General features: G+C 50.5%; 1 protein-coding gene across 1 annotated transcript in view; it reads right to left on the bottom strand.

Annotated features, from left to right (window-relative positions):
• Positions 1-12,047, bottom strand: part of LOC124478834 (LIM domain containing preferred translocation partner in lipoma) — a 97,482-nt gene that overhangs the window by 26,523 nt on the left and 58,912 nt on the right. The window lies entirely within an intron of this gene.

Raw genomic sequence — 12,047 nt, 5'->3', positions numbered from 1 at the left:
AACCGGCAGATGAAAACAGGAGTCTGTTATGAGTCTGACTCAGAACAGCACTCTCTTAAAAAAGTCCAAAGTCATGTTTTGGACTACAGGTCACGCAACCTGAAAAGCAGAATTCCACCAGCCTCCTCCCTCCCCTGAGCCCGTCCAGGATTCGATGCTGTTTATTGACAGCATGGCTTACACTCCAGTAATTATCCAGCCTGCCTCCTTGGAATCGATGGCAGGGCTACCTCGACAGCAGAGCTCTGCCACAGCCCGGCCGGACCCAGGCAGAGCAGAGATAATAAAGCAGGCTGCAAGAGGATAAATTGTTTGTCGGAGGCCACCCTGACGTTTAGCTGGCGAGGTGAGGGGCTGCTGTGCTGACTCTGCCTGGGAGACCAGACGCACAGCTAAATCACCCTGAGTGGTGCCGGTGTTCCTGGGAAGAGGACCCTGAAGACACACACACACACACACACAGAGCTCTCCTCACTCCACACACACACACACACACACACACAGAGCTCTCCTCACTCCACACACACACACACACACACACAGAGCTCTCCTCACTCCACACACACACACACACACAGAGCTCTCCTCACCCCACACACACACACACACACACACACACAGAGCTCTCCTCACTCCACACACACACACACACACACAGAGCTCTCCCCACTCCACACACACACACACACACACACACACGCACACACAGAGCTCTCTTCACTCCACACACACACAGCTCTCCTCACTCCACACACACACACACACACACAGAGCTCTCCCCACTCCACACACACACACACACACACACACACGCACACACAGAGCTCTCTTCACTCCACACACACACAGCTCTCCTCACTCCACACACACACACACACACACACACACACACACACAGAGCTCTCCTCACTCCACACACACACACACACACACAGAGCTCTCCTCACTCCACACACACACACACTCCAGACACACACAAACTAACACTCTCACACACACACACACCTCCCTTCACACAAACACCCCACACACACACTCTCTGTCTGGGTGGATTCCAGCATGGTTCTGTAGCAGTATGTAACATCTTCTCTTTGCAGCTGAATACACACACACACACACAGCCTTCTGTAGCTGCAAGCCCAGACTGCATAACACGAGGGTCCTGCCTCAACTGTCTGCCTCCACTCTGCCTCACTGCTCTGTCATGTACCACATCTGCCTCTCCTCTGCCTCTCTGCTCTGTCATGTACCTCATCTGCCTCTCCTCTGCCTCTCATGTACCTCATCTGCCTCTCCTCTGCCTCTCTGCTCTGTCATGTACCACATCTGCCTCTGCGCTGCCTCTCTGCTCTGTCATGTACCACAGCTGCCTCTCCTCTGCCTCTCTGCTCTGTCATGTATCACATCTGCCTCTCCTCTGCCTCTCCTCTGCCTCTCATGTACCTCATCTGCCTCTCCTCTGCCTCTCTGCTCTGTCATGTACCACATCTGCCTCTCCTCTGCCTCTCCTCTGCCTCTCATGTACCTCATCTGCCTCTCCTCTGCCTCTCTGCTCTGTCATGTACCACATCTGCCTGTCCGCTGCCTCTCTGCTCTGTCATGTACCACAGCTGCCTCTCCTCTGCCTCTCTGCTCTGTCATGTATCACATCTGCCTCTCCTCTGCCTCTCCTCTGCCTCTCATGTACCTCATCTGCCTCTCCTCTGCCTCTCTGCTCTGTCATGTACCACATCTGCCTCTCCTCTGCCTCTCCTCTGCCTCTCATGTACCTCATCTGCCTCTCCTCTGCCTCTCTGCTCTGTCATGTACCACATCTGCCTCTCCGCTGCCTCTCTGCTCTGTCATGTACCACAGCTGCCTCTCCTCTGCCTCTCTGCTCTGTCATGTACCTCATCTGCCTCTCTGCTCTGTCATGTACCACAGCTGCCTCTCCTCTGCCTCTCTGCTCTGTCATGTACCACATCTGCCTCTCCTCTGCCTCACTGCTCTGTCATGTACCACAGCTGCCTCTCCTCTGCCTCTCCGCTCTGTCATGTACCACAGCTGCCTCTCCTCTGCCTCTCTGCTCTGTCATGTACCACAGCTGCCTCTCCGCTGCCTCTCTGCTCTGTGTTGCTCCACCAGTTCCTATTAGTGTCAGAGTCTCAGACGGCCTAAAAAGGGTCTGTCATTAACCTTGCTGGGTCTTATTAGGTTACTGCCTGAAGGAGAACAAATCACACTCAAGACTCAATTACTAGTTTTGCTGCACTAGTGGAGCACAGAAGATCCCTTGTTTCTGATTGTTTCTTAAGAACATTTTACAACTTGGCCTGTTGAGAAATCTGTTGAATACAGTTAAAGCCTGGTTGTCTGTGTCATGGTTGTTTGTTTACCAGGGGCAGGTAAGGGCAGGTAAGGGCAGGTAGGACAGGTAGGGGCAGGTAGGACAGGTAGGGGCAGGTAAGGGCAGGTAAGGGCAGAGACAGGGTTAGTGAATACCCTCCACTATGTCTCCTAGCGTGTAACACAGGTAACACAGGTAACACAGGTTCCTGGCCTTCCTCTGCAATAGATAAACTGATCTGACTGATCTTCCAACCTCAGAGCACCACAGCCAGGAGCTGCCCAGTGGCTCACAGTATAGTGCAGGACAGGACAGGTAAGGGCAGGTAGTGGCAGGTAAGGGTAGATAGGGCAGATTTGAACCGTAGCCCTAGGATAGGGCTACGGTTCAAATCCAGCCTGGGCCATTCCCTGCATGTCCTCCCCTCTTTCTCTCTCTCTCTCTCTCTCTCTCTCTCTCTCTCTCTCTCTCTCTCTCTCTCTCTCTCTCTCTCTCTCTCTCTCTCTCTCTCTCTTTCTCTCTCTCTCTCTCTCTCTCTCTCTCTCTCTCTCTCTCTCTCTCTCTCTCTTGTCCTCTCTCAATCTTCAATGATCTGTCCCATGCAGAAATGGTGTAAAATATATATTTAAAAAAATGAAGAGAAAACACGACCCTTGCGTTCTCCACGATCAGACCCAGACAAGGCCCAGAGGAGCGGGTAAAGATTTCACGCTTTAACCCCAATCCCTGTCTCAGTGATTAGAGCTGATGTTTATTAAAAAGTGTATCTGTCTGCATATGTATTGAAAAAAACCCTCAAATATGCCCTTCAGGAAGTGAAATTACTCAATTTAAATGTTTCATGGTCTTTAAATACTCTAGATTATTAATTTATCTATAAAGGCCTTAAAACCTAACATTTACTTAGTAAAGCACTGAAAATGCAAATAGGCCCCTCAAAATAATTACATCGTCATGGCGCGTTTTCCACCAATTAGATGAAGAGAACAAATTCAAATCAGTTCTGAGGTGAAGGAGCTGCAGTGTCACAAAGTCCAGTTGAAGAGTGAAGATTTTCCTTTTTTCTTCAGGTTATTCAAATGAATACGTTTTCAACAAGATCACAAGTTTCTCATCTTCACAGCTCTAGAACAGCCATCATTCAGAGGCCGAGTGTTGGGCCTGATTAGAACAGAGATTACCTGAAGGGTTTATGAGTCCAGTACAGGTCACTCTCTAATTATGTCTCTGGTCTTAATCTAATAACAGGAAAAACCACATGACACCGCCAAGCAAACACACACCATGCACACGCCAGGCACACGCCAGGCACACGCCAGGCACACGCCAGACCCACACAGCAGGGCAAGACAGCGTTGCTCCGTCCTGGGTTGAGGGATCATGAGGCCTCCACTGAGAGCCTGTTCAGCAGATATGTTTAGCTGGAAACTAAAGCATGTCCCAGTGAATTCTTCAACCCCGTTCTCACCCTGTTCTCTGGGTAAGACAACAACAAGCGAGACCACGAGAAACTCGTGTGAGTGTGGTCGTTCAGGGACCAGGGTTGAGCTGGGCGCGGGTCCTCGGACGGAGCCCTCAGGTCGTCAACTGCTCGCCTGGATCAAGCACTGATGTTTCCCAGCAGCTCTGCTACTGTGGGTACACTTGGCAACTGTCACCTTCTCCCAAGAGAGGAGGACAGATGGTTGGTTGTAATTTCTCAATTGTGTTTTAGCTTTTATTCCTTTTTTCATGAAGCCCTCTGAGACTGGAACATGTTGGGCCGACCGGGCCTGGGGGCATGATGACCCCATGAGTCTTGTTCTAAGATTAGAACTACCCCTCTTTACTGACACACACACGTGCACACACACACTTACAGTGAAAAAGATGGAATTAACCTTGTACAGCATATTGCATATTTACCCTCTCTCTCTCTCCCTCACTCACTCCTTAGTCTCTTACTTGAACGGTACACACACGCACGCACACACACACACGCATGCACACACACACAAACACACAGAAATACCCTTTATAAAAGTTTTCTCCTCCACTGTAATTCAGACTGACTTTGCAAACAACTTAAGTGTGAAAATTCTCAGAGATTCCCAAGAAAGGCTTTTTGACACATTAAAATAGATTAACAGAGACTATCCAAACCTTGGGGGCCTTGGTAAATCTGTTAACTCTGCATTCCAAACCACAGAGTGGAAGAAGTAGCAAGGGAGGGGGAAGGAGGTGTGGGGGGAGGAGGAGGGGGAAGGAGGTGGGGGGGAGGAAGAGGGAAGGGGGAAGGAGGTGGGTTGGAGGGAAGCGGGGAGGAGGAGTGGAGGAGGGTTCACAGCAAGTTTGGGGAAAACCCCTCTGCCAGGAGAAGTTCTGGAGTTGTCTCTTTTCTTAAAAGTGCTCGGAGACTGCGACCACGGATGGCCAGTCTGCACACTCAGAGGGCCAGTCTGCACACTCAGAGGGCCAGTCTGCACACTCAGAGGGCCAGTCTCCACTCTCAGAGGGCCAGTCTGCACTCTCAGAGGACCAGTCTGCACACTCAGTGGGCCAGTCTGCACTCTCAGAGGGCCAGTCTCCACTCTCAGAGGGCCAGTCTGCACTCTCAGAGGGCCAGTCTGCTCACTCTCAGAGGGCCAGTCTGCACACTCAGAGGGCCAGTCTGCACACTCAGAGGGCCAGTCTGCACTCTCAGAGGGCCAGTCTGCACACTCAGAGGGCCAGTCTGCACACTCAGAGGGCCAGTCTGCACTCTCAGAGGGCCAGTCTGCACACTCAGTGGGCCAGTCTCCACTCTGAGGGCCAGTCTCCACGTGCTCACTGGCTCACGGCGCCTTCCTCATGCCCAGGGTCCTCGCACTCCACCGGCCCGGCGCGCTGACTGTCCCCAAATCAGAGAAGCTGTGGTCATGAACAAATCGCCCGATTAGCGCTCAGACTCCCTAATCTGTGAGCGTCTCCGTGGCGGGGAGCACAAGCAGACCGGCAGCAGAGACGTGACTATCTCCTTCCATCCACATTAAAAACAATCCCTTCTCCTCGGTGCTGTCATGCATTTGAGGGTATCAGCCCTCGACTTAAAATAGCTTCAGATAAAGCCCATTAAATATGATTAAAGATGTCTGCCCGACATGTGCAGAGACCTCCAGCTGTTTTGAACTATCTCACATTTGCAGATAAAGTGCACCCGACTTCTCCAGCACACAGGAAGCACAGCTCGGTCTATGGAAGGGTGATCTTGCTCCCTCTTCCTAAACTTCGACTGCTGGATCGACACAGTCAGACTGTGTTGATGGCAAAATAAGTACAAATACAAGTAAGTCAAACAAACGAGGAATGTACAGTATTATTTACTGTTCACAAACACAGATATATTCCTAAAAGTGTACCATACACACATTGTGATTTACAGTGCTTTACAGAGAACGCTGCCCTACCATGACTTCCCAGTTCCCCCACACACCAACAACATGTTTATAATAATCATTCTTCAATTGCCAGATTCAGACTCAGACTCATGACTAACACATGAAGCTGCTACAGGATCAGTCACAGGCAGCAGGGATGACCACCTCTGTGTTCAGACCCACCTCCACACTGTGTTCAGACCCACCTCCACACTGTGTTCAGACCCACCTCCACACTGTGTTCAGACCCACCTCCTCACTGTGTTCAGACCCACCTCCACACTGTGTTCAGACCCACCTCCACACTGTGTTCAGACCCACCTCCTCACTTTGTTCAGACCCACCTCCACACTGTGTTCAGACCCACCTCCTCACTGTGTTCAGACCCACCTCCTCACTGTGTTCAGACCCACCTCCACACTGTGTTCAGACCCACCTCCTCACTGTGTTCAGACCCACCTCCTCAGATTAGCTAGAGTTCCTGAGAAACAGGTGCTTCTGAAGATGCAATCGTGTCAACTGCAGTTCCTATGGCTACAATCCTGACGACATAAAAATCAAAGGAGGAAGATATTCTGTCTCTGAGGGAGACACACCTCACTAAGTCCAGTCTTTCCGTTTTTTCCGCAATCTATATTCAAAGGAGGAAATGCAACAGGTCACATTATTCCTTTAATCCGCAGTTAAACGTGACTCAGTTCGCACGTATACAGTATGGAACCTAAATATGAGTCTACCCTGAAACTGCTCCTGGGAGTTTCTGAAGATAAAATATTCAAAGGACATTTATAAATCTTTGCCGAACATCCGGTCTCATTTCTACTTTGAATTTATGTAACTCGCAAAAAACTTTGCTTCAGAGGACAAATATGTAATGTTGCAAGTATGATGTAACATGGCGGTATGATGTAAAGCAGCTTCTGAAACAGCCCACTAAAACTCCCATCATCAGATGAGAGAGAGTGACCTCTCTCTCTGAGAGAGAGAGAGAGACCTCTCTCTCCGTGTCTCTCTCTGTGTCTCTCTCGCTGTCTCTCTCTCTGTCTCTCTCTCTGTCTCTCTCTGTGTCTCTCTCTGTGTCTCTCTCTGTCGCTCTCCTTCCTAGGAGATTGGGGAGAGAACCAGCCTGGCTGTAACACTCCCCCCTCCTGTGGTAACAGCCTGGCTGTAACACTCCCCTCCTGTGGTAACAGCCTGGCTGTAACACTCCCCTCCTGTGGTAACAGGCCCCCTCACCCGGCCCTCCGCTAGGGTGCATGTGAACTCCTGACCCTCCTACAACTCAGAGGTCACATCCAGTTTAAACACAACCCTCCCTAATGTCAAAGTCATCAGACACACGGACAGCCAATCACAGCTTGTCTCTCGGTGTGTGTGTGTGTGTGTGTGAGGGTACGGAACGTGTGTGTTGCCGGGAGATGAGGGATAATGTGCAATGACAGCAGTTGAGGGTGAGCCTTTTAGCGATGAGGCTGGGAGGAGGGGGGAGAGGGGGGAGGAAATGGGGAAGAGGAGAGAGGAGGGGAGAGGAGGGGGGAGAGGGGGGAAGTCTGGGATGTAAAGAGACAGGTTCCCATGACAGTCACAGCTCTCTGGCTCCAACACAGTTTGTCATTGGTTTGCCCTGTTACTCCACAACACTGGGGTGATCCCATGCAGTTTATTAGCCTAACCAGCGCTGACGGGACACATGGCCAGCCGGCGGGCAGATCCTCTCAGCACAGTTCGCTGCTCCTGTCAGAACTGAGGACCTGCTGCCAGAGCGACCTTAAGGTCAGCGGGCGCCGCGGGCCAGAGGGAGCAGCGCGGGGCTAGTAACCGTACCGCGGAGGTGCCGACCGGCCGATACGGAGCGAGCAGATCCGCGGTCAAACACGAGAGTCTACTGGAGCAGGACGTCACAGCTGACGTATGATCAGAAACTGTGTACACACACTCATACGCACACACTCACACTCATACGCACACACACTCACACACACTCACACGCACACACACTCACACACTCATAAGCACACACACACACTTATAAACACACACACAGTTCAAGAGCTGCTCGGTCTAAAAAAAGAAACAACCAATAAAAGGCCCAGTGAGAAACATGGCCGCCCGTGGCCCTGACCTTTTAGGAAGAATTAACCAGGCGAGGCTGCCAGGAGGCTGCCTTTCCTGCCACGCCTCGCCTGGCTGTGGCACGGGTCGAGGCTGGCAGTGGCCGGTGCCAACCATTCTCATGTTGACGTTGGCGGGGGCAGGATATAAACTGACATCTGCCAGGGGAGTTGAAGTGAGGGGTGAGGGGGGGGGTCAGAGGGGGGAGGAGGTAGGGGTCAGAGGGGGGAGGAGGGGGAGGTGGGTGACTGACAGCAGCAGCACAGTATTAATCACAGGATCCCAATAAATATTTATCCTCGCCAGATCCCTTCTCTCTGCCAAACGTAGAAATTCTGTCACTCGCAGCCCGCAGCTGTGCCCTGATGGGTGAGGTTCCTGCGTCTGGACCGGGAAGGAGAGGATTAGGCTTCCTGACGCTCTTGAGGCTGGTGAGGCCCTGACGGGCTGGGGGAAGCCTCTTGAGGCTGGCAAGGCCCTGACAGGCTGGGGGAAGCCTCTTGAGGCTGGTGAGGCCCTGACAGGCTGGGGGAAGCCTCTTGAGGCTGGCAAGGCCCTGACAGGCTGGGGGAAGCTGACAGCTCACCCAAACTAGAGAGAGGAGTCGCAGCTTTAAGAACACAACCTGCTCATACAGGCCCGCTTCAACTGCCACACGCCCACCACTTCAGCCAGGTCATTTCCATCCCCTGTAGTGGACCTGAGTGAGTACGTTTGCAACCATCCTGCCCCTTTGTGTTCATTTCTTTAGTCCCACTGAGAGGACGGACTGAGCCGCGAGGAATGGAAGTGTGATTCTGCTCAGTTAACTAGGTAACTAGGAAAAAATATTTAAATAAATACAAATATAACATTTATCCTTAGCGGTATGTAGGCTACAGGGGGAAAATGAGGAAGCTTTAAAACAACTTTGAAAGCTATTTCATCAAAGTAACAGGTAACTAAACCAATCTGTATAAAAATGATTACGCTAAATTAATGGGTTATTAGTAAAAAGTCTTAATTAAAGTGTTAATAAATAGTGTTTATTTCAAACTGCATACTCTCTTAACATGATTCCTTCTGCAGACAGACAGAGACAGTCTCACCAGAGTGTCTCTGCCTCTCACCACAGAACTTTCTTGTTCTGCTTGAGCCAAGAGTTTCATCTGGAGCAATTACCCGAAGACAGACAGTCCTACCCCTCACACACACACACCGCTCACACACACCCCACACACACACACATGTTGTCGTGCTGGCCTCCTGTCAACAGCTTGGAGACACCATGCAGCCCCTGTGAGCCCCCCCTCCGGGCCCTGCAGAGACTCCAGCTTAGGGTGTAGGACCCACCACGAGGCATCCAACCAGAGGGGGAGACCTCCTGAGTGTGTATGTATGTGAGGGTGTGTGTGTGTGGGCCTGGAAAGGTCACCAGGTCTATCATCCTTCCAGTCGTCTGTGACTGGAGGTGCTGAAGCTGTGTCTCTGCAGGAGCAGAGGGAGATCAAGGTGCTGTGTTGTGACAGCAGGTACCAGTCTCCATGCTCTGCCTGTAGAGGAGGGGGGGGGGGGGGGGGGGGGGGGGGGGAGGGGGGGGAGCAGGAGCTTATGGCTGGAGCAATGTGACGCCCCCCCAGGCGATCAGAGGGGTGATCCAGACTAGCAGGGTCTCCACAGCAACTGATGTTCTGATGACGCGCTATAAAGACATTTGATTACACCACTGACATAAGCACCCCTTACACACACACACACATACACAGACCCACACACACATACACAGACCCACACACACACACCCACCCACCCAGACACACACAGACCCAGACTTAGCGTTTCTGTAAACAGCAGTGATGAGTGACAGCTAACTCTGCTGGCAGCTCTCTATTCAACGCTGGAATCCAATCCCCAGCGTTCTCAGGTGGAAGGTTCCGTACATCATGTACAGTACAGACACACAGACTGGCAGCCGGCCACAGCAGACCTATTAGGAACTGAAAAGAAAGACTCTGATAAATTGATTCCTACGTCAGAGAAGGTGTTTGAAAGCCAGCCGACACTTCAGCTCTGCGGGCTACCTAACAGCTGAGCAACATGGAGCTGGGTCTATCGGCTAGCCTAGCCAGGTGTAGGGCTGTCCTAGTCGGTGTGGGGGTGGGTGTGGGTGAGTGTGTTGGTAAACTGCATAGTCTGGGGAGTTGGTCCTATCAATATTTAACCCTCAATGGCATGCTGTTCATTATTAAGAGGGTCTGGCTCGCACTGTAAAAGCTTTTCATACTCAGCCTGATTTTTAAACGTTCACATTCGATTAATTCATATTATAACAGCGTTGTTTCTGCAGAGGTGTGGATATGAGGTTATTATTATCAGTATGCCTGTGTGAAATGTTAACATCTATGTCCTTACACGGTCAAGTTACAGGTACAAGAGGGTGTATAATATAACTGGAAATCACTTTAAGTGAAACTGTTTCCACAGGAAGCAGAATTAACCGAGAGTAGGAAAATAGTTCTGTATCACTCTATTCTATCTTCATACATTTCACAAATTCAAGGTCTCTGAGAAAATTCATACCAGAACTGTATGTGTCGTACATCTATCCAGGGTCCAGTGTAAAGAATGTCTTCACCTGCCGCGCAGCACCACAAACACACAAGAGCTCCACCCTGACCCCTGGTTGGTGCAGGATAAGTTCTCCTTGTGTGGAGCTTCTATCCCCAACTGACACCACGTCCCCAGTCTGGTCACGCTGAGGAACCAGGAGGGGCGACACTCTGGACCAACCGTACCAACAGTTACAACCATGACGTCAACAGTAGCTACAACTTCCAATTGACAGCTTGCTGTGAAGATGACTGTCGTGTTTGTGTGGGTGGTTAATGGATAATAAAATACTGCTCAAAGAGTGAGAAAAGGGGAGAGGGGGGAAAAAGAGAGAGAGAGAGACAGAGAGACACAAGCCCTCTGGCTTCCGTTTGCCCTCCACAAGGTGTTAAAGTAACTAACACAAAGCTGATTCACAGGACACACAAAGCCTCCATGCTTCAAGACTTGAAGCCTCTGGTTCCAGCCAGCCAGCCACAGTGAGTCACTACCACAAACTACGAATATGAACACTCGAAAAGATATTTAAATGAATACAAATACAACATTTAGCCTTAGTGGTATGTAGGCTACAGGGGGGAAATTACGAAAAATGGGACACTTAGAAATTTCCGAGACCTAATTAAGACTGTAAAGGGTCAGGAGTTCACGAGGTTCATCCTGCTGAACTTCACAGCGGCGCTAATGCAGAGGTCAACTACCCGCTCAGCAACACGCTCAAACGGGCAGGAGCAAAAAATTATATGTAAGTGTTTTCATAAAACAAATCTATGATGACAGCGCTTGGTTAGAGTTAGAAGAACTACAGCGCATTAATGTTTTGCAGGGCCGAGGTCTTGAGTTACAGCGCTGTAGTCCAGCTGAAGAATCACTTATTAGAGAAACCTCTTCCCCACACCCTGCTCTCAAACCGCCATGGTTTGTTTTGGTAGCGTTAGTTTACTAAATTAAATATTATAAGCCAGAATCCATTTTAAGCTTCAATGGTTCTCATATTATTAAATTCCCAAATTTTAGGAGGTCAGAGCAAAAAAGAAAACATGTTTAACAGCTCCGGTCCCGTCCGAGGATAGACATTTTAATTCATAACTCATCTTAAAGTAACCCCTTATAAATATAATAAATATATGTCAGTATACACCGGTGCACCGGGGACGGAATACGTGTTCGATGGGATCTATAGACCCACGTAAGTTAATACGAGGTCGCGACAGTCGGTTCTCCTTAAGCCGGCGCGAGGAGAGGCGCGAGGAGAGGCGCTCCTCAGCTGTTTGATGCGTGCTCTGTTTTGACAGTCATAGGGGCCTGCTTGTTACCCCCCACCCTCAACAACCCTGATGCGCTTGGACAGGCCTGCGCTGCACATTAGCGCTGATGCTAACGCTGCGGATTGATTACTGTGCAGCACACTCACGGGTCCTTAGCATAAACGTGGGCTGGCTCGTCTCCGACCGTCACAGTGGACTTGATCTGTCGGCCTGCACGGGGTTACGGACCCCGTCACCAGACTCTGCCTGTACCGTAACATGTCGGTCGTAGCTGTTATTAACTCAGTACGCAAGCAACAAGTTACCGCGTCATGTACCATCACACTTAATGGCGATAATGTGATTGAAAATGTTCAA

The sequence above is a fragment of the Hypomesus transpacificus genome, chromosome 16 (assembly GCF_021917145.1).
Source record: "Hypomesus transpacificus isolate Combined female chromosome 16, fHypTra1, whole genome shotgun sequence".
Taxonomy (NCBI): Eukaryota; Metazoa; Chordata; class Actinopteri; order Osmeriformes; family Osmeridae; genus Hypomesus; species Hypomesus transpacificus.
This window is presented reverse-complemented; position numbering and strand designations above follow the sequence as displayed.